This window comes from Macrobrachium rosenbergii, chromosome 29 (assembly GCF_040412425.1).
Source record: "Macrobrachium rosenbergii isolate ZJJX-2024 chromosome 29, ASM4041242v1, whole genome shotgun sequence".
In the NCBI taxonomy this organism is placed as follows: domain Eukaryota; kingdom Metazoa; phylum Arthropoda; class Malacostraca; order Decapoda; family Palaemonidae; genus Macrobrachium; species Macrobrachium rosenbergii.
This window is the reverse complement of record NC_089769.1, coordinates 8,082,344-8,109,583: the sequence shown is the minus strand read 5'-3', so window position 1 is coordinate 8,109,583 and position 27,240 is coordinate 8,082,344. Positions and strand designations below refer to the sequence as shown.

The 27,240-nt window shown below is 38.0% G+C and overlaps 1 protein-coding gene across 1 annotated transcript in view; it reads left to right on the top strand.

The window, feature by feature from the left end:
• LOC136854573 (1-phosphatidylinositol 4,5-bisphosphate phosphodiesterase classes I and II-like) overlaps window positions 1–27,240 on the top strand; it is a 513,384-nt gene that overhangs the window by 384,247 nt on the left and 101,897 nt on the right.

The following is a 27,240-nucleotide window of genomic DNA, read 5'->3' as shown; positions in this document are numbered from 1 at the left end:
CTTAATTCTGATCTGATTCCATGGAATGATATGAGGGATTTCAAAGTCATAGGGTTGAGGTATTATTATTATTATTATTATTATTATTATTATTATTATTATTATTATTATTGAAACTATATACCAGCAACATGCTGATGGAAAGAATCTAAAGTTAAAAGTATTAATTCTGATCTGATTCTGTGGAATGATAAGAGGGATTTCAAAGTCATAGGGTTGAGGTATTATTATTATTATTATTATTATTATTATTATTATTATTATTATTATTATTATTATTATTATATTATTATTATTATTATTATTATTATTATTATTATTATTATTATTATTATTATTATTATTATTCAAGCTTCCAGAGAATATGGTGTTCATTTGAAAGAAGTAACAGAATGTAGCAGGAAATACAGAAAGTAGAGATCAATAATTGATAAACGAAAGTAAACTAACAAATTAATAAATAAATAGATAAAAACGAAAGTAAATTGTGAAAATACAAGGAGCATTGTTTTAGAGGAGCAGTGCGCTGCATCTTCGCCTGAACTTCGTAGGATCCAATTGCACAGCGTCCTCGGGGAGACTGTTAGACTGTTAAGTTGTGCCCTACGTCACGCAGTATTTAAATAAGTGGGACCTAGCCAGTGCTAGCAGTCTGATCAGTCGATTAAATAGACGATTGGGAGTGGCTGAACAGTCGGCAAGTTACATCTATGTGTCAGATGACTCTGCATTTAAGCAATAATGATAACTCTTCATATTCCATTAGTTAATACAAAATATATTTATATGAATTTTATCAGTGTTTATTTAAATATTTAGAGAGTAATGCTGCAGATAGGTAAAACGAAATGCATTTACTGCACACACACAAAGAAAAATGGAACAAACATCTCTATATATGAAAGCATTGCTCGAAATATAATTTTTAGTTTGTGTATTTCTGAACAGTATATAACACAAAGACGTTCTTCTGATTTTGAAAAACATCTCAGATTTGTCTCCAGAAAATCTTATTTTATTGTTTTATTGTGAAGGAGATGCAATTTCACAACAGACCACAGAATTCAAATTGCCACTTAGGGTATTCCGATCTAAGTACGATAAGAACGCGTTATTCAGTATGACTGAGTATGAAAAGTTTCCATGGAAAACTGCAGGCATTGGCCAAAATGGTTGATCCTTAATTCAAAGTTATTCAGTTATACGCGTTACGGGAATGTGTTTTGCATCACTTTCAGTTTCCTGTGAAAGAAAACTATTGTGCCGGCTTTGTCTGTCCGTCCGCACTTTCTCTGTCCGCCATCAGATCTTAAAAACTACTGAGGCTAGAGGGCTGCAAATTGGTATGTTGATCATCCACCCTCCAGTCATCAAACATACCAAATTGCAGCCCTTCAGCCTCAGTAGTTTTTATTTTATTTAAGGTTAAATTTAGTCACAATCGTGCTTCTGCCAACTGTATAGGATAGTCCACCACCGGGCCGTGGTTAAAGTTTCAAGGGCCGCGGCTCATACAGCATTATACCGAGACCACCGAAAGACACATCTATTTTCGGTGGCCTTGATTGTACGCTGTAGCGGTTGTACAGAAAAATCGATCGCGCCGAAGTAACTTCGGCGCATTTTTTACTTGTTTATTTGAAGAATCCATCAGTTTTCACTCAGAAGTTTTAACTGATTAGTTCCAGAACTCTGGACCAACATTACCCCTTAATATATTTTTTTAATCTGTTACAAAGTATATGGATATTTTTGACCTCTCTCTTATCTCCTGTTTTATCAGACTCACAGAAGGAATGCAGTTGATAACTCTCAGAGGTTATCGCATCGATAACTGCCAAGTTTTATTGCTGGGGCGTGAACCCTGTTCTTAAGACTCCTCTCTTTAACCTTGGCGGTCTCTACGCCAGTTTTATGCACTAAGCCAATCAATCAGTCCATTATGCAGGCTTGAGTACAGTGGGTATAAGATCCCTCTTAAGCCTTTTTTATATATATTCAAATTACAGGATTCAAACAGTCATAATAATTCCTACCGATGAAAACATACATATGATTTTTAACTCTTTCCTGACCTCATTTGACATGGGGTTTCGAAACCCACTCATGGCAAGAAACCGTTTGTATCCCCTTAACCCAGTGATAATATCACCCGATAAATTTATTATTATTATTATTATTATTATTATTATTATTATTATTATTATTATTATTATTATTATTATTATTATTCCAAACGAACAAACGGTCATGTGGGTCAATCCAAGGGTGCTATGAGGTTACAAAGAAAGCTTCCATTTTACCCCCAACTCTCTCTCTCTCTCTCTCTCTCTCTCTCTCTCTCTCTCTCTCTCTCTCTCTCTCTCTCTCTCTGAGAACTTATTAAGACTCAATGAAGCTGGCGAAACCCACTGAGTGATTCTCGGAGCAAAATGAAACGTTATGGAAAGTTACTGAAGAAGCCATTTCGTGCAAGTCAGCTCAGAGTCTTTGTGGAATTCATCGAGCCTTTTGTTTTATTATAATCTCATCTGCACAGATTTGAAAATTTTAACATAGAGAAAATAAACATAATATTGATGGATTTTAAAGAGATTTTCTAGGATGGAATCATCTATACCTCACTGAAAGAATACAGTTCTGCTGAAGGTTCTGTGCCTGCCAGATTTTTTTCTTAAATGTATTGGTAAAAAGAGGGATAAATTCATATATATATGTATATATATATATATATATATATATATATATATATATATATATATATATATATATATATATGTGTGTGTGTGTGTGTGTGTGTGTGTGTGTGTGTGTGTGTGTGTTGTGTTGTTCACCATGCTGCTGGTCGTTCGATCAGCAAAATTTAGCAACGCTTGGTCAGTACTTAGATGGGTACCCTTCAAGAAAGCAGACACTAACGACGCATAAGTCCTTTCAATCATTCACGAGACAGGTCATGCGGCCAGCAACCTCACCTCTTGGAAATTTGCTGAAAACCGGAAGAATAAGAGCGCTGTACACACGTGTATACACAGAAATTTCCACAAGAGTGGGAACAACCAGTGAAGTAGAAATCGTGAAATGGGTTGTGATCTGCCAAACAGTGCAGACTGAAAACTAAGGCGAATAAACTGGAGGGTGTAACGGGGAAAGTAAATACGGAGGAGAGAGAGAGAGAGAGAGAGAGAGAGAGAGAGAGAGAGATAGAGAGAGAGAGAGAGAGGAGGCAGCAGAGCGCCAGTTCGGCAGTCAACTTGAATCTGTGACGTCATTCTTAACCTTGCATTTTTCTCCGGACCAAGCCAGGTAGCGCAAAGAAGAGAAGAGGAAAAAAAAAAAGAAAGGGAGGAGAGGAAGGTTAGGAGAAAAGGGGGAGAAGGGAGGAGGAGGAGGAGGAGGAGGGCAAGGAATTCCTATCCCCTCCCCCTTGAATACGTTGATCGAAAGTCTTTTAAAACCAAACTAAGCTTATGGCCCATTCAGACGGGGAGCCATGCAGTATGAATTCGTTTCGGAACGCAGTCATTATGTTTGTATATTTTCTAAAAGGAAATACACACCAAATACACACATACGCTTCCCCACCCCCCCTGAAAAATCATTAACTTCCTCTTTAAGGGCACGAACCCAACTAGCCTTGTGCCACGGATATTCTGCGTCGCGAAACAAAACCGCCGCCGAAAAAAGTAATCGTTGACCTGCGAGATGTTGATGTTTGTACGAGGGATTTTTAAGAGGAAATTTCCTTCCATTGTGAAGGAGGCGGTCGATATTGTGTTTCAATTTTGCATACTTAAGAATTTATGATGTATTGGTTAGCTTCTTGAAGAAAAGAATGAGATTAAGATCTCTTGTCATTGAATGACGAAGGCAGTGTTTCGTTTATCATAAAAAAGATTGCCTGTTCTGTCAGACTGGCGTGTTTAAACAACACCTCTAGACTTGGCATATTTTCACTATTTCATATATTTATTCTGGAAAATCAAAGGAATCAGAATTTTACCAAGACTCTACAGTAGTTTGTGGGCATCCATTAGAATGAACGTATTCATGTCGCGCAGAATTAAACAAATGCTTTCTTCGCCGGCCCCCGATCGCGGAGGGAAGGAATATTATGTTCACTGCCCACGACAACCGACTTTCTCCACTTGGAACAGCCGGCAGAGGAAGTTCCCTGAGAATGTATGTGACTTCGCACTGCCTGTTGAATTTCTGAGAGGGAGATGGCCAAGGATTGAGTGCGATTTGACCTCGGAGATAGAGGCGGGAAAGATTGAGTGCAACTTTGCTTCGGAGATAAGAATTGAGTGCAGGTTTGCCTCGGAGAGAGATGGGAAAGAATTGAATGCAGCTTTGCTTAGCAGATAGAGGTGGGGGAAAAAGTGGGTGTAATTTTGCTTCCTTGATAGAGGTGGGAAGGAATTCAGTGCACGTTTCCCACGGAGATAGAGATTGGAAAGAATTTTGCTAAGGTTTACCTCGGAGTTAGAGATAGAAAAGAATTGAGTGCAGCTTTGTTTCGGAGATAGAGATGGGAAAGAATTGAGTGCAGGTTTACTTTGGATATGAGTGAGACTGGAGTGAAGGTTGGCGTCACAGATGTGCAGGAATTGAGTGCAGATTCTTATACAATTTTCTGAAATTTGTATTCTTAAGATTTGCACATTTAGTTCAACGGAAGTTTTAGTGTGTGCTTTCTCATCTCTCTGAGAATGGAGGGCATTGAATGCTGGAGTTGAATGAGAATTGAATGTAAATTATTTTGGAGATGGTTAATAATTGAAGTCAGGAGTATCTCGAAGATGGTTAACAGTAGAGCGCTGTTTTACCAAAATGAGGAATGTCAGGTAATAATACGTGGCCCCCGTAGGGGGTTAGTACCGTCAGTGCACCTCGTGCGGTGCACTGTAGGCATTACTTAAGGTTCTTTGCAGTGTGCTTCGTCCCCTAGCTGCAACCCCTTTGGTTTCTTTTACTGTACCTCCTTTCATATTCTCTTTCTTCCATCTTGCTTTCCAACCTCCTAACAATTGATTCATAGTGCAACTGCTTTGAGGTTTTCCTCCAGTTACACCTTTCAAACCTTTTACTGTCAATTTCCGTTTCAGCGCTGAATGACCTCATAGGTCCCAGTCTTGGTCTTTAGCCTAAATTCTATATTCAGTTCAATAACACGGGGCAATATCGTTGTTCTTTTGATCAGCGAAGAATTGCAATACTGGGTCAGGTCATTGTTTGGATAGGAGACCACCAGCGGAGTCCAAGAAGCCAATACGGTTGCTTAAACTTGCTCAGTAAATGTCAGCCGGATTTTGTTCTGTAAAATGAGTGAAACACAAAGTATGTAAACAGTGTAGAAATTTTACGTAATGAAATGATAGTGTCCCAACGCAACCCGTGGCATTTAAAGCAAAAACGAATTGTGATAGTTTGCTCAGGAATCGGGGTGGTACTAAACTGATGCTTGTTAAATTGGAAATTCAGATTTAATAGAGAGTAAAACAGCTTTAGTTCAATTTCTGGTCGGTGTGAATGAGCATAAATATGATTTTAGGTGAGAGAGAGAGCGTGTGTGAGTTATTTTTTTGTTGCGTATTTTTTATTTCTCTCTAACGATTGCGTTCTTTTTACGTATGATAAAAGGTCAGACCTCACGCTCTACCGGTCAACTAGACCTCAGAAACCTGGCCTCAGGTGTCAGGTTAAGCCCCCAGTCATTGCTGGAAAACGAAACCCCTACCGAAACTAGGTCAACCCCATAACACTGCTGGAAGGCAGAACCTCCTAACGAAACTAGGTCACCCTCGTACTCTACTGGAAGACCAAGCCCCGGGCTAAACTAGAAGATCAATCCTCATAAACTATTTAAAAGACCTTACCTGCAAACGTTGTTAAAGGAATCTTCAGAAGCTGTTTGAAAATTTAAACTCAAATTATGGTGAAAGGTGGAACCATCAGCAGTGCAGGATGACGAAACGCACAACAGCAAACGATGACGAAAGTCTTAGGCTGAGACTTCTGGAAAACCAGAGAAAAACAAACTTCAGACCGCTGGACAATGAGAACTGAAACAGTGCTGGAAAACCCAGTCTCATCAAACGGTTCTGGAAGGACAAGTCTCAAAATCAAACTTGAAATTTTTTTAGAAAACTCAGACTCAGAGAATGCTGATAGACCTACCCGTAAATGTCAAACACTACAAGAAGCCCAAACTTAAGACAGCCTTAAACGATGCTGGAAGACGAAACCGCAGACGCGGTTGGGAAGAGAGAGAGAGAGAGAGAGAGAGAGAGAGAGAGAGAGAGAGAGAGAGAGAGATTGCTGGAAAATGAAACTTCAAGCAAAGCTGAAAGGCCAAACCTCAAACCTCAAACAGCAACCGCTGCTGCAATACCGAACCGCAAACCTCAAACGCGGAGCCTCTCAGAGGACCTTAAACGGTGCGCTGGAAGGCCAGCAACCTCAGACGTTGCTGGAGCTGACAGGGGAACTGCGGGTCTCCCCATCAGGAGAGCGCCTTTAACCAACCAAGCGTCGCCTTGTGATCAGCGAGGCGATGTCCATCGGATTCCATTGGCCTTCTATCAGTACGCAAACAGTCCGCCCCTCCGTTACCGCACAAACCAACTTACCTGCGCCATGGAGACGGGTCTCCCATGCTGGGAAATCAGATTAGGGAACACCCGCCCACTACAAAGATCTTTCATTAAATGTGATTATATCGGGAGGCGATTCGCTTGAAAATTTTGCGAGATCTTAACTCGTTTATAGTTATTTGTGTTATATCGTAGCTAAATCGTTTTTGCTCAGTTTTACTTGTGGTAGACTTTATGTTGAATGACCTCTTTACTCCTAGCATTTTTACGTGGCAGGGGCGTTAACCTTCCGCTCAGTCTCCCTCTTTTATCGGGGATGAGACGTGACTGGATAAATTCACATGATTATCTACAACCATAATGCATTCATATTACGTTCTGACCTATATACTCTTATATCAGAAGCGATGTGTATTCATATTTTAATTATTTCCGTATATAACGCAGGTAGGTTACAGGTAACGGACTCCCCAAAAAATAAAAAAGATAATACATCGGAATGTAATGTATTTGAAATATTATGAGCAAGACGGGATTGTAGTTCTACTATAATATTGCCCTTGTTTATGACAGTACAATTACAGGACCTCAAGATATAATTTAAATATTTCCCCGTAAGTGACACATCATTTCAGCAATCTTTATAATTGGGCGATGATTCCTTGTATTGATGTCAGGGCATTTCCATTGATAGTCAGGGAATGTATTTGAATCAAGTGACCATCAACTCATTCATGTAGAATTAGATTAGACATAGACTAAGTATTTTACGCCTTATTGATTTCATATTTTTGTTGTGTGTGTGAATATGTGAAAGTTAAGAGTTCAACCCTTCGTAGATCTATAAATTCTCTTTACGCGTTATGGGACGGTTATCAATCCCTTGCAGTTATATTTTGCTTGTTGTTTAACCGCTTGTGGTTCTTGAGATATGTCAGGTGATCAGTTTAGATATTTTCGGCCGCGTTGTGACCCTTCAACCTGTTTCTTGATTATTGCCTGTCGTCTGGTATCATTCATCATGTCGCTCTTTTTTGGTGTTTCTTTGCTATTGCATTTTTTTGTATAAGGCTGTTTTACTTAACAAATCGGTGAGTGTGATAATTGTTTTATTACAACAACTTGAACGATGATGATGATAATAATAATAATAATAATAATAATAATAATAATATTTTTGAATACATATTTTTGGAAGACAATGAAGACAATGAATAATGAATTATATATATATATAAAAACATAATATATATATATATATATATATATATATATATATATATATATATATATATATATATATATATATATATATAGTATACTGTATATATATGTGTGTATATGTATGTGTATATATATATACTGTATATATATATATATATGCATGCATGTATGTATGCATTTATGTGTATGTGAGCGTGTATGTATATATATATTATTAACCTCTGGAATTCAGTTGACGAAATTACGGAACCATTCACTACCTCGGCCCCCCGCCCCCTTTTTTCCTTGTTCATTAATACGCGATAGGGGATTACAGAGAGCAACATTCATTGGCCGACGAGAATAAACGTTTTAATCCCAGCAATATGTTATGATAATAATTATTTGCGCTGTTTCCGAATACCCATCGCCCTATAGGTGAGTTACCTGATTATGGAGGGTGTTTATTTATTCGAATTATTTGGGAAATGATAGTGATGAAGTCCTTCGTGTTAGGAGGCCAAGCTCAAAATACATTCTCCCGCAGGGGGTAGTGCCGACAGTGCACCTCGTGCGGTGCAGTGTAGGCTTTACTCAAGGTTCTTTGCAGCGTCCTTTCGGCCCCTAGCTGCAACTGCTTTCGTTCCTTTTACTGTACCTCTGTTCATATTCTCTTTATTCCATCTTACTGTCCACCCTCTCCTAGCAATTGATTCATAGTGCAGCTGCGAGGTTTTCCTGCTGTTACACCTTTCAAACCTTTCACTGTCAATTTCCGTTTCGGGGCTGAATGGCCTTAGTTGCCCCAGTGCTTGGCATGCATGCCTAACATCTATAAATCAGTCAATCTATAAATCAATCAAAATACATTCCACTCTCCATGGAGAGATAAGGACGAATTTCAATTGACTGCCCTAGGCGCTAGGCCTACCTAAGAGAGCTTAGTCTTCGAGTGTTGGTTGACGCTTTGCATACGGAACCTTCAACCATTATTTTTCGTTTTGTATATTTGTTCATCAGGTTTAAAGACTTACAAGGAGTGTGTCTTTGAATCTGATGGCTTTATGTGCTTTTTTGTGGTTTTACTACGTTGAATCATCGGTGAATGTCTTGAATATTTTCTAATGAAAGAGACAGTTAACTATGTTAGTTTCTTATATGGAAATGTTTTAGTCATAATAGAGTTCTGTTATATCATAAACTAATAAAAATTTCTTGATTATCAGAATTTTTAAGCAATTACAATCGGCAGATTATTGTATGATATTCAAGAGTATGTAATGAATTACAGCAATGTAATTCATTCCTATGCAAAAGCATTTATAAAAAGAAATTGTAATAATCACTTAAAACGCTTGTATTCTTCAAGAAGGTCTCTTTTACAAGTGACCTACTTGACTTGCTTTCTCTTATACGCTGTAGATGACACACACACACATATATATACACATGCATGCATATTTATACATATATATAAATATACATATTATACATAGGACATAAACTTAGGAGTGAGTGAGTCTCTTATATGCCGTATGAAGCCATCGCCAAAATCTTATTTCATCGGCAGCTGAGAAGTCGGGAGTTGGGAAATCAAAGAGCCAATCACTTAAGCTTGTTTTTGTAGCTCCGGACGTTTCTAGACAGCACGCCTTAACGGCCCAGTGAAAACAACCTTAAATGATTGGGGGCTTTGATTTTCAAGCTCCAATTTGGGGAGAGCTTTTACGGAATTATGTGTGTATGTATATGTATATGTGTATATATATATATATATATATATATATATATATATATATATATATATATATATATATATATATATATATTAAATATATATATATATATATATAGAGAGAGAGAGAACGATTGGTTTCAGAAAAAATTGCATGAATATTGCAGCGATTGTTTTGTTTCTGGTTTGTCCCAATCACGCCTGTTAGGAGAGATTGCTTGCTTATGCGCGCGCGCGATTCTGTGCGTGTGCATGTAATTTAGAAAGAGCTCAATTGGTTTTCCTTGATACTTGTTAAGCAGTCAGTGTTATATTCCCTCCTTGACTAGTGGTGGTAACGAGGCATCATCAGGCCCACGTCCTGAATAAGTGAAATTCATCGGGCGGGGACCGTAGACTTATCACTCTTGCCCGATTTTGCTCTCATTTTGTGGGATGTGGACGGAAACAGGAAACAGGGAGTTGTCTCCTTAACGAATGACGAATGTAAACTATGTCAGGAATGTGACAACCAACTTCTATTTTATGGGGTTTTCAAGACGTCACAAATCATGTCAGAAACGCGTTTTGGGGTCGGTTGCATAACTTTACTGTATTAAAATGTCAATTCTATTCGTGGACGTTACAGAAAATCTGTGAAATGTTTTATGCAAGGTCGTATGAGCTGCTGCTACAGCGGGATAAGACATAGATAATTTGCTAACTGGGAGAGAATGGGAGGTATTTATGAAAATGAGGAAGGTTAAGAAGAAACTGGTAGACTTTTGGAAAGAAAAATTCGGCCAGACGCCTCACCACACACACACACACACACACACACACACACACACACACACACACACACACACACACACACACACACATATATCTATGTGTGTGTGTGTGTATATAAGTATTAGTGTGTGTTTGCAAATTTTTAGGTAGATGGGTAGGTATCATGTACCTTTCCTAAATTCTTTAGATCGTGATGGAAAATCGAATAAATTTCCACTTCTTTTGCTTCTAAAGTTTGCACCAAGTGCCCCATAGCTCCAGTGATCCAAAATTGAAGCCGTTCTTTTTCGATGCTTTTGTTATAACATATTGACGAACGGGAGTTGACTCAAATATCGCACCAGATACCAGAACGATAGAATTTGTGGCAGGAAGTCTTTCTATAGACGCTAGAAAACTTGCTGGTATGCCACCAGCTTGACTGGTATGAGCTAACGTTAAAAGGGTGAATGTATATTATGACTATTTGTTTTCTTGCCAGTAAGGTATCAGTAGTTAATTCAGGTCATTTCTAATCCAGTGTTAATAATGGTTTTGATTACGTCTTACCCCTGAAAACGGTAATTTTGATGACACCTTTCTTCTGAACAGACAGTTTTCCGTAAGTCTGCCTTAACTAAGCAGACAGCATGTTTTGCGGTAAGTGAATAAACTTGGTCATTTAAGTTAGACCGAAAAATTTGCTGTAGGTGTACGGTATATGAACTAACCATACATAAATTTGAATTCATCTCTCAGGAAGACAAAGAATACACTTTTTCAGTATGTAGTAGAGAATATTTGACCTCACTTCTGTAACTTTGTCGCAGTTAATTCCCGAATCACTCTAGTGTCATTTCATTGGAGTATGATGACTGTTATTATTAAATCTGCTTCTTGTTGAAACCCTAGATTTTATTTTCATCATTTATTACCCATGTGTAAAACAGATAAGCCGTTTATTGTTAGAGCAGTCAGTCAGAAGGTAACGAAAGCGAAAGGCTTAACTTGAGTAGGAACACAAAATTGCAGTGTTTGTCAGTCTGATAGAAAATTTATTTAACGAATATACATTCCTCGCGTGACGCATCGGGTCAGGTAGTGTGATAAAGCATTTATATTGAAATAGTTCCGTGTCAGCTCATAGAAATTCAGAGCTTTATTCCTAGAATAACATAAATCGTGAAAGGGTTAAAGTTGCCTGTAGGATTTGCCAGAAAAAAAAAAAAGTTTTAAATTGGGTTTCGCGCAAATTTTTTTTTTTTCATTTTGCAGTTGGGCTCGTGGACACGCACCGCGGAAAACTGTGTTGCTAAAGTTAGATTTTCAGTACTCCAATAGTTTTATGACCTTTCGTTCCCTGGAACTCACTGCCGACCTCTGTGTTTCGAGGATCATTTAGCGTGTCTCTTTTTGGAAGGGGAAATTGAGGGCGTATTTTTCTTGCAGTCGCTCTGCTTTCTAATCTATTCCAGGAACTATGCATGCAGTGTGGAAACTGGATGGGAAAAGTGCTTGATAGAGGTCTTAATGTATAAAGGACGGTTTCATATTTTTGTAGCTGCATTATATGGATTGGGTGGCATACGGGTCATCTTAGGTCAAATTCCATAAAATTATGAATGATTTGTGAGCATTTTAAATGTATTTTTCTTAATGGTCAAAGCCTCGGTTTTGTGAGAATTAGTTCCTTTCGTCTCTCAGATGATTCATTTTGTTGAATCAAATTATACTTTTGTTTGGGGGGGGGAACCTTTGTCCTCCTATATACCTAGCTTAAACTGAATACATAGACCCAGTTGCCAGGTTGAATAGACGTTAGGTGACTCACAGTTCTATATTTAGGGGAACACTCAGATTTTATCACTGTAGGTGAAGTAAGAGGGACATGGGGTCCATGTACTGTTTTTTCGTGACCATGAATTATTGCTTTGTAAGCTTACAGTCCTGTGTGTATCTGTTAAGTAATACAGTCTCTCTCTCGACACACACATATACATGTGTGTGTATGCATGTATATATACAGTAATATGTATTTATATCTGTATTTATATATATATATATATATGTAATGTACTTATATACAGTATACATTATATTATATATATATATATATATATATATATATATATATATATATATATATGTGTGTGTGTGTGTGTGTGTGTGTGTGTGTGTGTGTTTGTGTGTTTGAGTGTGTGTGTGAAAATTTACTCCGCATGGGGTTAGTGCCGTCAGTACTCCTCACGTGATGCATTCTAGGTATTACTGAATGGCATTTGCAGCGTCCCTTCGTCCCCTAGCTGCACCCAGTTTTCAGCCGTTTATTTTACCTCCATTCCCACTTCCTTTCTTCAATCTTGTTGTCCAACCTCTCTAACTAGTACTTATTAGTCTAACTGTTGAGTTTTCTCCCAGTTAAATTTTTAGACTCATTTGCTTTATCTCCATTTTCTGGATCTCTTATCTTGCTGTCCAACCACTCCAACTCCCTCTTTTCACTGTCTTAGCGCTATCTGGTCCGCTGGTGTAGTGGTTAGTGTCGTGGATTGCCACTCAGATGTCACGGGTTCGCGTCTCCCCCGGGGCGATGAAAAATCAGTGGCTCCGTATCATGATCAGTTACTGCTGCAGTGTAGGGTCTGCGGTGGGAGGTTGAAACCAACTTGAATTTCAAGTCAGTAACCCCTTTGGTGTGCTTGTTCCATGTGAATATGTTTCATCTACTGAAATAATAATAATAATTATAGGAAAAAGACCTTCTTTAATGCAGGTTTTGTTAAACAAAATGGCAGTTTCAACAGCATTTATTTTACATAGCAAACGCTCAGTTCGTCTTATCAATTGCTTTTCTTGCGCTGGAATGGTTGCAAGCAGTTGACCGATATTCATATCCGGTGCTTTAGTGATGTGTAGGAGGTAGTTCCCGTGGGGTGTCGACTAGTAATAATAGTAGTAATAATAATAATGATGATGATGAATGGCCGTAAGTGACCTAGTGTTTCATAAAATCTCCCACCTAAACGCTCAGTATCTATCCTGAAGTTTTACCCTTTAGGAGACAATTGAGGTATACAGCGTTAGTAAGTGCAAAATAACCTCATGAATTCTGTTTCAAACTGTAGTTAGGAACCTGAGTCATTCCTTTCTTAGTCTGCCAGAGCACCGTGTAGAGATACAGCGAGTTGACGTGATTTGACGGTTACGAGAGGTGATGGCGGATTTCCCCATGCAGCTGCCAAAACATAATTCATAAGTTATTTATGGTATGCGGGGCTCGGATCTTACAAATTTGGTATTTAGCCATAAATGAACTGAAGACGCATACATTAAGGTGTGGTGTGTGGCAAGATAGTTTGTTAAATAATTGCTTTTGCTTGTGTGTGTGTGAGAGAGAGAGAGAGAGAGAGAGAGAGAGAGAGAGAGAGAGAGAGAGAGAGGGGTATTTTATCCTAAGTTAATCTACGAAATTGATTTTTCACAGTTAATGAATGAGTTAGGAGACAGGGTAAATCATTTTAAAACTAAGAGATAGGCGGATTAGAAACTATTCTTTTGGTGTTACTCTTTGCTCACATTCTACGCTTTATTAAAAAAAAAAAAAGGAAAAATGTATATTAGAATGACTAAAAGGATAATCACAAGATACTTCATGAACGCCGTTGAAATTCAATTTTTGAAGCCAGTTGTAAATGTAAATTGTTCTGACATGAACAAAACTGACACCCCCCCCCCTTAGGGTGGTAGTGCCGTCAGAGCACCTCATGCGGTGGACTGTAGGCATTATTTAAGGTTCTTTGCAACGTGCCTTCGGCCCCTAGCTGCAACCCCTTTCGTTCCATTTACTGTACCTCCTTTCATGTTCTCTTTCTTCCGTCTTACTTTCCACCCTCTCCTAACAATTGATTCACAGTGCAACTGCGATGTTTTCCTCCTGTTACACCTTTCAAGCCTTTCACTGTCAATTTCCGTTTCAGCGCTGAGTGACCTCATAGGTCCCAGTGCTTGGCCTTTGGCCTAAATTCTATATTCAATTCAAAGTCATTTCAAAACTGAAACCGAGTCTTTAATATTTATCACCAAATTTCAGGAACGTTTTTGTGAATGCAGTTGATCCAAATAACCACCGTGGGTCACGGGCCGTTTATCTGGTATGCTCATATTAAATAATAACCATTGAATATCTATATATCGACATGGGACCATTCCAGTTTCAACGGTATATCAAAATATCTGTCCTGACGCAGCATGCGTGGAATATTTGCTCGTCACGTTTAGTTTATTTCTTACCAGACGGACAGTTGTCAAGTTTTGTGGTCATAGTTTCTCCAAGAGTTACTGTTCATGATATTTAGAGTTTTGTCTTTCGTATCAGTTGCTTCATTTCGTGGTTAATTTTTTTCTGTAGGTGATAATGAATATTTGATGATCTGTTGCCAACAAGTCAGTCTACTCCATCTCCGTGTTTCAAACCGTTCCAAAATGAAGCCTGGGGAAACAGTACTGTAAACTTAGCATTAGCAATGATAGTGATAAAAAATACCCACAGTAGCATGAGTCTTAAAATGGAGAAACAAATCCACAGTTATGTATACTCGTATATACATAGATTTAAAGATAAAACCGTACAGATAGCTTTTGATACACGTAACTGTGGATTCGTTGCTCCAGTGATAGTGATAATATATTAGGTGCTTGCTGGAAAGCGTAGTTTCCGTAGAAGTTCACGAACCTTGTGCTTGCATTTCCAGATAAGGAGGTCACCCGTGAAGGGAGTTAACAATCCTGCAGATATGCGCTTGCTTGTTTTTATTCGTTTTTAATTTTTATTTTTCATATTTTTATGAAACTATATTTCTTTTTGTTTTTAAAGGTTTTTATAATCCGCGCATTCAGTTCCTTGGAACCTTAAGAATTTAATATTCGTGTTTTGTTTTGTCCCAAAAGAATGGTATTACTACAATTCGTAATTTATTATAATTGTTGTGATTGAATGATATTATTGGTAATAGGATAGTGGTTGTTTGCGGCATGACTTATGAATATCACTTTTGGTTTTTCTAGGAAAAAAAATCTCTGTTGTTGAGTAAAAACCGTGGAACCTTTTTCGACTGAAAAAATATGATCTGCTCTTTCGTGGTCTTTTAGAACATTTGCACATAAATCTTTTCCACCGTGTTTCTCTCTCTCTCTCTCTCTCTCTCTCTCTCTCTCTCTCTCTCTCTCTCTCCTCTCTCCCAGATTCCTTGCGACATGGAAGAAGTCAAGACGAGGCAGCAGGCAGTCAACGAGAGCCGATGTCCGAGGGCAGATAAACAAGGAATGCCAGATTCGTTGGCAGGTGTACCGAAATTTACTATTGATCTGCCTGCCCCATGACGCGCTCGCGGTGCGTGACGTCATCACGTGTTAGCACTGAGTAGTCGAGAGAGAGATGGGAGGGGGAGAGAGAGAGAGAGATGGGAAGGGGAAGAGAGAGAGAGAGAGAGAGAGAGATGGGAAGAGAGAGAGAGAGGGAGATGGGAGAGAGAGAGAGAGAGAGAGAGAGAGAGAGAGAGAGAGAGAGAGAGAGAGAGATGGGAAGGGAAAAGAGAGAGATGGGAGGGGGAGAGATGGAGAGAGAGAGAGAGAGAGAGAGATGGAAAGGGGGAGAGAAAGATGGGGAAGGGGAGAGAGAGATGGGAAGGGGGGAGAGATGGAAGGAGAGGGAGAGAGAGAGGGAGGAAGGGGGAGAGATGGAAGGAGAGCGAGAGAGAGAGAAATGGGACGGGGAGAGAGATAGAGAGAGAGAGAAAGGGAGAGAGAGAGGAGAGAGAGAGAGAGGGAGAAAGAGAGAGAAGGGGTAAGGGTCGGGGGCGGGGGGGCGCCACCGCTGGGTAATGATGCTTAACTCTTTCATACCTTCAGTCGACGATTGAAGCAGCAACTCTTCTGAAGCTTTTGTCTATTGTTTTCCTCTCTCCTTTTGTTTTGTTTGTCGAGTACAAATGCTTTTTTTTTTTTTTTTTTTTTTTTTTTTTCCGGAGGTTCCGGTCGCGAGCGAATTGCGCGGGCGGCTGTCATGGAGAGATATGTCTATATGGATCGCGAGAAAAATTCTGAGGGAATTTCTGGCGATTTAACTTCGCGACTACGAATTTCAACCTTCTTCTTCTTCTTCTTCTTCTTCTTCTTCTTCTTCTTCTTCTTCTTCTTCTTCTTCTTCTTCTTCTTTCGGGGGACTTCATTTGAGCGATTGACTTGTGCGAGGTGTAGTATATGCCTTTTGCCTGTTTGGTTTAGTTTATTATTATTATTATTATTATTTTTTTTTATATTATTATTGAAGACTAAAATCCGTGATAGTTTTGTTTTAGATGAAATCAACTCTGTACACGATATCGACAGTCCTCCGTATAAATGATTTATAGTTAACCAACGAATATTTTTAGCGATTTATGCCTCGTAAAAATAATAACAATAATAATAATAATAATATTATTATTATTATTATTATTATTATTATTATTATTATATTTTTACTTTTATTTTTATTTTTATCTAAAAAGCTTAAAACTAAGCAAAGAGAAAAAAATAGATACTCCAACAATCAAAAATTAAATCGTACATGATTCAAAATAATGAAATATGATTGGTATGTGTTAATGTGTTAGTCATAACAACAGTATCGTAATTTGCATGTATGGGTATTTTATTTGTTGACATTTTGCAATAAGGCAGACAGTCGCAGCGTTTGTTTGAAGATAAGTATTCTGATAATTCTTCAAATGATTTCACAAGGGTCTTGATTGGGCAGGGATTCATCTCATAAATGCAAATGTTTCTGTTGGACTGATCAAAAGGTTTGGAAATTGATTGGGCCCGAGGTATGGGAAGGTTTCGGGAAAGAAAAAGGCATTTGGGCAAAAGAAATCAGTCTCGAACACGCAGGGGTCGCCGGGAAAATGTTGGGAGGGCCAAACCGATGAGGATTGGGCAAATATGGGACTATTGGACGGTGAAATTTCTTTTTGTTGCGTCTCCCTGCAGCCGAGGATAATTTTACTCAGTTCTGTTTGAGTGATTGGGATGTAGTATTGGCAAAGGCCTTCTCTGTCTGTTAACGAATTACACCTCTAAATACCTTCGTAGTTGGTCGTTACTTGTATCTTTTTTGTAAACCACTTAATGTCTTTCATTATCTAAAAACCGATTGTTTAGCACTCAGTAGTTTGTATGGGAGTAGGTAACTTAATGTCTTTTACATTCCTCACGGATTTGCAGCAACTTCATCCATAAACCATTTTTCCTCACTTTTTTTTTAATTAACCCCGTTTTCCTCATTTATTTTGACTAAGAGTTCTTTCCTCATGTATTTTAACTACCCGACTTTACCACCCATGATTTAAAATCTCTTGGGTCCATCTCCAACATAGTGTCTACCTCATCCTTAACATGATATCACCATCCATGATTCTATCCTACGTAGTCTTTAATCCATCCTCATACATGATTCCATTTTCATCTCAGCCTCCTCCTCCTCCATCCCTTTTCTACAAAGTCCGACTTTCGACATCACACACACAACAGGAGCTCCTAAAGTGTCCATCGTTCGTGGTAATTGCATCAACTTGTGATGAAACACTCTCCAGGATTAGCCTACAGGTGTAGAGTGCGCTTACATCTTAGATACGTCGGCGAGATCCTGTGCATGCAGTTCTTTATCTAACTTATCATTTACTGGTCCCCGTAGGGGGGCTGTGTAGTGCCGTCAGTGCACCTCATGCGGTACACTGTAGGCATTCCTTAAGGTTTTTTGCAGCGTCCCTTCGACCCCTAGCTGCAACCCCTTTCATTCCTTTTACTGCACCTCGGTTCATATTTTCTTTCTTCCTTCTTACTTTCCACCCTCTCCTGACAACTGGTTTATATTGCAACTGCGAGATTTTCCTCCTGTCACACCTTTCAGACTTTTTTTACTGTCAGTTTCCGTTTCAGCGCTTCATGACCTCAGAGGTCCCCAGCGCTTGGCCTCTGACCTAAATTCTATTTTGTGTTCTATTCTCTATTCTACCGTTTTCTGGTATCTGAGATATCTTGAGTTGAAAGTGGTATCAGCTGTTTTTCAGTTGTATTAAGACGCAACCCCGCTTCTCATGTCTCCGAGTTGCATAGATAAAATTGTCAGAGTTCATGTCCATGTACTCCAGTGCTCCACTGCCCCCCCCCCCCCGCCCAGAACAGAATCCTAATACCTTGAGTGAGGCTCAGCATCCGTTACAGTCACGCCACTTTATTCTTTATCACTTTAAGGGGCTATTGGTGATAGAGGCTGCCCCTGTATTGGATATCAGCAAATGGGCAGTGTATTACCCGTAGTCTGCCATTGTTACACACAAAAAAATGAATGTGTGGATACTATAGGTTGTAGTAAAATATTACATCTTTTTTCAGTCACCTCCCAGTCCTCTTGTTTGCACACGGTCTTGAAGTGCCGTATGTTCATTAATAAATGTCTTGATTGAGATGACGTTATCTGTACCCAGTTTCACGTGCCTCATGCATTGCAATTTGGTGGCCACAACTTCAGTACGTATTAGTTTTTAATGTGAGTCATGAATGTATGTGTGAGGTACCTTCGTAGTGAAGGAATAGTTCATGATGTTTGTCATCAGAATTTTAAGTTCTTTTATATTTGGTATAGCAAATCATTATTTTTGGGCGTCGGTAACCTCTGTCGTTGTGATGCCAGTCTGCCGAAGGCAGTAAGTTCATTCATCGGCTTTACTATGCGCAATAATTCAGTGTGTTAATTTTTCGACCTTGACTTATAATGTCATTTAGTTGTAATAATCTTTTTCCCCTTTGTTTGTACGCTTTTCGGCTGTCCAGCTTCTCAGAGTAGCTTCACCAAGTAGGAATCTCTGCTCTCAGTTGCTGCTAAACTGGTATAATTCACCTCCATGAACTGATAACATTATGATATTTTTAAAAGTTACAATGTAGGGACACTTGTTCAGCCAAATCATATACCTTTACTTTTAAGTAGCCTTTGTCACCTTATTCCACTGAACACTCCCACCATCTACCTGTTGTTGTATATTTAGTTTTATCTCTATATTGCTGTGCTGAATTCACCGTAGAAGAATCTCCAGACCTGTGGTTATTCTTAATATCCACAACCTCCCATTCTTCATGTATTTCAACCAGACATTCCTTTGCTGGTGTTTCTTCATCATCTTCACACGGGTCACTGATGTTTTTTTTTAAATCATAACTGGGTATCGTATTTTAGACTTGCCTCTATATACCACGGATGATTTTGTACTGGTCACAATCTCAAATCCTTTTGTATTGTTATAGTTTACAATGCCCTCTGAACTTTAATTTTGTCATATTTGTGATAGGCTTTTCGTTGAAGTCCTTGAAATCCGAAAGGGAAAAGAAGGGAGAAGTACCCATTCCCGGGTGGGATTCGAGCCCAGGTTGGTGAGAGGACTGGGAGGAAGTTTCATCATTCATTCCCTTTCAGATTTCAAGGCATTCAGTAGAAAATGTATAAAGGATATTGTGAAATGAAGAAGTTGAGAGATTGTTGTGTCCGAGATGTTATATAATTTACTGCACTGCCTAGCTTACAAAAAAATCTCTCTCTCTCTCTCTCTCTCTCTCTCTCTCTCTCTCTCTCTCTCTCTCTCTCTCTCTCTCTCTCTCTCTCTCTCTCTCTCGTGCACGTATTCCGAGGTTTAGATAACCTTATAAAGGAAGGCATACGCTCAGCATCACAACACACAAGCTGGCCTCTTCTTCGTGGGCTGTGCTCATATTGTATGCAGGCACATATCCATTTCATCAGTTAAGAGTTGACCTCTTGCCAGGCCTGTTCCAGTCTCTCTCTCTCTCTCTCTCTCTCTCTCTCTCTCTCTCTCTCTCCATTTGCACTCTCGCTCAAGCATACTCTGCACATGTTGTTATAAATGATTTTTCGCTTTTCTTTAGAAACTGCCTCTATTAAGTATTATGCTTCCATCTCTCTTCGTTTCATTTCTAAGGTCAGAATTTGTTTTGGCCCCTAAGTGACGAATTTCATTATTGTGTGATTGTGCTGTCATATTATTCTTCACAATATGCAGAGAAGTTTTTTTTTTTTTTATCTTCGCATAGTTTAACAGGTCACGTTTTGGTTTTTTCCCGGAAATGATATGCCTCACCCTTCTCGGCTTATTTGAATTCCACGAGTTGAAGCTTTTTTTTATTTATTTTTTTTTTTTATTTTGGTCTTCAGGTACTGTTCTTTTTGTAATTTTTGGCATCAGTTCATTTTTTCCATATTAGTACTGCCTTTTCTATTATTATGAATACTGGAAAGAAACCCACAAGATTCCAGTGTATAAAACTTGTTTACTTGTAAATATGTAAATATTACTTCTTCAGCAGTTGTGTAGGTATTGCCGATTATCATATTTATAATTTTATCTCGTGTATCTAAATGTGTTTATTGTATTTGTGTATTCCATATATATGGCCCTAAGCTGAAATAAAGGATTATTATTATTATTATTATTATTATTATTATTATTATTATTATTATTATTATTATTTATTTATTTATTTATTTATTTTCTGCAAAATATATGTACATTGTATATAGTTCATTTATATGAATTTTAATGTGCATTAAAAGACCATTTTATCCTGATTATTTATTTGTACGATTTTGGTGCTTGCTGAAGAGTGAAGTTGCTTTTCCCTTGGTTTTCACAAATCTTGAAGATAACGATCATCATCATCAATAATAATAATAATAATAATAATAATAATAATAATAATAATAATAATAATAATAATAATACGAACAAGTAAAAAATGTTTCTTCGGAGCAGTCGAGTTTTATGTACAGCATATAATGCTGTATGAAACTCTCAGCCACTGCCCGGTGGTGGCCTGTGTTGTTGGCACCTATAGCAGTGCCAGACGCACGATCAATATTAACTTTAACCTTGAATAAAATAAAAACTACTGAGGCTAGAGGGCTGAAATTTGGTTTGTTTGATGATTGGAGGGTGGATGATCAACATACGAACTTGCAGCCCTCTAGCCTCAGTAGTTTTTAAGATCTGAGGACGGACAGAAAAAGTGCGGACGGACAGACAAAGCCATCTCAATAGTTTTCTTTTCAGAAAACTAAAAATAAAAAAATAAAATAATATGAGATAAAAAAAAAAATATATATATATATATATATATATATATATATATATATATATATATATATAATAATAATAAATAATAAACCGAGAATATACATACACTTAACAACAGATGAACACATTATAAGACGGATATGAAGGTAATTGATGTGTGTGTGTGTGTGGCAGCGTATGCCTTTTTGCATATTTATTTTAAAAATTTCATTGTCATTCGTTTAGTCCCAGTGCTTGGCCGATGGCCCAGACCTGGTACTCCATTTCATTTTAATCCTTCTGGCCAGCCCTATGAGAGCCGATGATCAGCTCAGTGGTCTGTGGTTAAACTTATTTTAATAATAATAAAGTCTTATTCAGGGAACCTATGACTAAAACTCAGGGAACCTCTTTAGTCAGAAGAGTTGCATGATGCATGAACACTTTACCTACCACTTGACCAAATCATATACACCGTCCGAATGAAATATAGGTAAAATACTTGTAGAGAGAGAGAGAGAGAACTAACAAAAATGGGTTCAGATCCTGCCAAGAACGAAATATTTTCCCTCTTGTTTTGTTCCCCACCGAAACCAAACAGTGTGCGTTGACCTCTCATATTTTGCGGGGCCTAGAATCGTGAGAATTTCCCCAGTCTCGAAAGTGTCCCAAGTTACTGTATAAGTAATCAACTGAATTGTGACACATTGCCTCGTGCGTTAGGCACTGACTTCTGTTGCAAGTTGCAGCAGTGCTTTGTATTTTGAGAAGGCAGGGGCCATCAGCTTTACCTTCGGGCTTTCTCAGCATTTTTATATTTTTCTTTTGCATTTAGTTACGTTTTTCTACTCGAAATCCAGCGGGGAAACAAATCGAGGTACTTTGACCTACTGCACGTGACCTCGACTAGCTTCAACATTTTTTTTTTTCTTTTTGCGTCGTCAAGACAGATCAGAAATTCTTTCAGTTCAGACATACACAGAACCTCAGTTTACTCTTGCATGAAATGGTAAATTACGTTCCTTGAAAATTCTGAAAGTTAGCCCAGTTTTTGTCGGTGTTGGTCAGAGCCAAAATATTAATTTCCCCTATGATATAATGGCTCTTTTTAAATACCAGATCAGGTTAAAACAGAACGATAATAAATTTTTATGTTATCGTAGCATTATGTGACTTTTTTTGCCAGACATAAAGCAGATATTCCTTGTAGAATTTTAGTTGTTGTTCCTGCTCAGGCGAATACGACTGAAGATGATCGTATGCAAACCCAAATGCTGGCATAGGCCCAGTAAGCCTGAAAATTTGGGCAATTTTCTCCCATACTTGCATTTAACTACAAGGAGGCAATTTTCTTGCTGGCATCTAGTTTCTAGCATCGTTGTGTGTGAGAGCATTCTCGCTACCCCTTGAGTAATCATAAACCACTCAATCAATCTCTCTCTACCCCTTGGCCCACCAAAATAAAAAACAGTGAATTCTGATGTATCAGGTGTCATTGGCGTTGTAACACACTGTAGGCTTTGCAACAGTCTTTGGACATCGAAGGAGGTCCTCATATTGGGTTAGTGCCGTCAGTGCACCTGATGTGGTGCACTGTAGGCATTACTTAAGGTTCTTTGCAGCGTGCCTTCGGCTCCTAGCTGCAACCACTTTCGTTCCTTTTACTGCACCTCCTTTCATATTCTCTTTCTTCCACCTTACTTACCACCTTCTCCTAACAATTGATTCATAGTGCAACTGCTTTGAGGTTTTCATCCTGTTACACCTGTCAAACCTTCTTACTGTCAATGTCCGTTTCAACGCTGGATGACCTCATAGGTCCCAGTGCTTGGCCTTTGGCCTAAATTCTATATTCAGTTCAATTCAGTGAAGGAGGTACCTCCTTGGTAAAGGAATTTCTAACTGGTGTTTTTGCTGGTTGATGTGATATTGATACCTTCATGCCATTTTTAAAGACAAGGTTACAATTTTGGCCCTTAATTTTATATTCACTTTGGTGTTTTTTTATTCATTATTCATCTTTTTCCATTTCGTTTGGTCGTCTTTAAATATACCATATATGCCGGACTTAAATTTACCAAATTATGGCGGCAAGATGCTGAAAAGGTGTTTTCGCGTGACACCAAATATGTCACCAATAATCATGATTATTTTAAATAATGTAATAGAATTATTATTGTAAATAATGTCGAAGCAAATGACAAAGAAAGTGAAGTTTAGTTTCATAACAATATCATATATTATTTTCGCCGATATTTGAAGAAATTCCAGTTGATGCAAAAAAAAATAGGTAAAAAATGCGCTGAAGTTTCTTCGGCACAATCGAGTTTTCTGTACAGCCCCTACAGCGTATAATCAAGGCCACCGAAAACAGATGTATCTTTCGGTGGTCTCGGTATAATGCTGTATGAGCCGCGACCCATGAAACTTCAACCACGGCCCGGTGGTGGCCTATCCTATTTCGTTGCCAGAAGCACGATTATGGCTAACTTCAGCCTTAAATAAAATAAAAACTACTGAAGCTAGAAGGCTGTAATTTGTTATGTTTGATGACTGGAGGGTGGATGATCAACATACCAATTTGCAGCCCTCTAGCCTCAGTAGTTTTTAAGATCTGAGGGCGGACAGAAAAAGTGCGGACGGACAGACAAAGCCGGCACAGTAGTTTTCTTTTACAGAAAACTAGAAATAATAATTGCCTCAAGATGGCAATAAATCCCGAAAAGATTACAAATATTATTATCGCAGATATTTGAAGAAATTCAACAAGTATTCAACGAGTATTCGGATATTCCGTTCGGATTTCCATTGTTTTGAATTGCATCGTGACATGTAATAATAATAATAATATAATAGTAATAATTGATAATAATAATAAATAATCGTCTTTTCAAATTCAAGTAATCTCTATACTCACGTCACATAAATCTCGTTCAGTTGATTAAAATAAATAAGTAGGATTGCTTAATATCCATATGCCTATCTATCTTTCTATCTATCTATCTATCTATCTATCTATCTATCTATATATATGTATATTTATACACATATTTACTTATATATATATAATATATATATATATTCATTATATATATAATATATTTTTTATATATTATATATATAATGTATGTGAATATATATTAATATATGTATCTAGATATACATGCATATATATAGATAGATATAGATAGATATATAGACAGATACATAAAGAGATAGATAGATATATGGATATTAAGTAGTCTTACTTATCTATTAATATATGTACAGATACATATATTAATATATATATATATATATATATATATATATATACATTATATATGTGTGTGTGTGCGCGCGCGCTCGTGTGTACATACATTCATACATATGTATATAGGTATTGAGTTGTTGTGTTCATTCCCTCGATAGGATGGATGACCCTTCCACGACGATCCGTCCATCCCCATTTTTGCTCGCTAACGACGGCTCCCTCACTCCCTCTCTCCTCCCCTCCCTCCCTCCCTCCCTCCCTCCCTCCTCCCTCTCCTCCATCCCTCCACTTAACGTGAAAGGAGATAATTAATGCATCTCAAGTTAACCCCAGTTTCGCTTATTTAAAGGCAACAGGTGGGTTTTCCAGGTAGCCCGAGAGGTCCAGATTGTGCAATTCAAGTCTTGGGGAATAATCTCGAGTTGTCCTGGTGTTTGGTGTAGCTGAATGTAATATATCGTTTCTTTCGACGAGAAGTTTTTAGCTCTGGTGAGGATTTTTCTCCTCTGGAAAATTGAGAGTAGTTATTCCTCCAGTTATATACTTCACCTGTTGAGTCAGGGATTAGCTTACCGGGTAGAAAACGAATATTATGTTAGTTGTTTCATATAACTTCGACTCCCATACACACACACACACAGCGGAATTCACTTCTTTCAGAGAAGAATTGAAATAACATATGCACGCACGCATGCGTACACACACACACAATATATACATACATAAATACATAAATACATGCATACATACACACACATACATATATATATAGAGAGAGAGAGTGTGTAATTACAGTTCCCATTTTAAATCTAATAATGGGATGCATTCAGGTCTGGGCTGCAAACTACAACTTGAAGCAGTTGTTATGAGCGGCTTAGTTTGAGCGGCTACATAAATTAGATGTTAAGAGAATGGAAACATTGAAATTTGTTTTCAGGCTTTTCTCACGATTCTCTCTACCGGACCAAACCGCCTCTAGACATTTGATCCATCTTGTCATCAGTACCAACATTGTCAATACATTTTGTAATCTTTTGCTTCATCGCCTTTGTATTGTTTATTATCCCGTATAGTTTAATTTTTTCAACATTTTAAAACGTAAATGTTCTTAAATAATCAGTAATTTCCGTCCTTCATTGAAGGAAAAGAAGAAATTTAAAAACAAATGAAATGTAGAGATTGGAGAATGTCCATTGACGACGATTGACGAACGTTTTAAGAAGGAGACCCGTCCTTCTAACTGATGGATAAATAGATACAAAATTTGTGTGCGCGTGTGAGAAAGTGTGTTGGATGTGTGAGTATGTGTTTTTGTGTATTTGTGTATGTTTGAGAAAGAGACGGAGTGTGTTTTGTGTGTGAGAGAGTGTGTGTGTGTTTGAGAGAGAGAGAGAGAGAGAAAGTCTGACTTTCAGCGCTTGGTGATAAAGGAGGAGAAGTTCCTGAACACGTTATCGGAGGAAGAGAGAGAGAGAGAGAGAGAGAGAGAGAGAGAGAGAGAGAGAGAGAGAGAGAGAGAGAGAGAGAGAGCTAGCAAGTGACACCCTAATACAATATTCAGTGGTGGCCTTTACAGCTGGAGGGTGGAGGCGACAGACAGCCCCAGCGCCAGCAACAGCAATGCTGTGTTGCTGTTGCTGTTAACTGCAACAATAACAGCACTGCTGTGTCGGTGCTGTGTTGCCGTCTGTGCGGCAGGGGCGGTATATATGAGATGGCAGGACAACACAGCCAAGTTGAAGAACATGTTAGGAACAGTTTAAAGCTGAGGGTGTGAGTAGTACTGTGTTCGAAAGAACACTCTCGCACAAATATTAACTTCTCATTTGCTGACGTCTCCGTGACCTAGTTTCTTTCCTTTCTTTCTTTCCTTTTCTAACAGATCGTCAAAGAGTTTGATCGTATTTTTTGAAGGGCTCGTTTTGCTATTTTTTCTTTCCAACAGATCGTCAAGGAGTTTGATCATATTTTTTGAAGGCTACTTTTGCTATTTTTTTTCTTTTCCAACAAATCGTCAAAGAGTTTGATCATATTTTTTGAAGGGCTTGCTTTGCTATTTTTTTTTCTTTTCTAACAGATCGTCAAAGAGTTTGATCATATTTTTTGAAGAGCTCGTTTTGCTATTTTTTTTTCTTTTCCAACAGATCGTCAAAGAGTTTGATCATATTTTTTGAAGAGCTCGTTTTGCTATTTTTTTTTTCTTTTTCAACAGATCGTCAAAGAGCTTGATCATATTTTTTTAAGAGCTCGTTTTGCTATTTTTTTTCTTTTCCAACAGATCGTCAAAGAGTTTGACCATATTTTTTAAGAGCTCGTTTTGCTATTTTTTTTTTCCCTTTTCCAACAGATCGTCAAAGAGTTTGATCATAGTTTTAAAGAGCTTGTTTTGCTTTTTTTTTCTTTTCCAACAGATCGTCAAAGAGTTTGATAATATTTTTGAAGAGCTCGTTTTGCTATTTTTTTTTTTCCAACAGATCGTTTTGACCATATTTTTTTAAGAGCTCGTTTTGCTATTGTTTTTTTTTTTTTGTCTCTCTC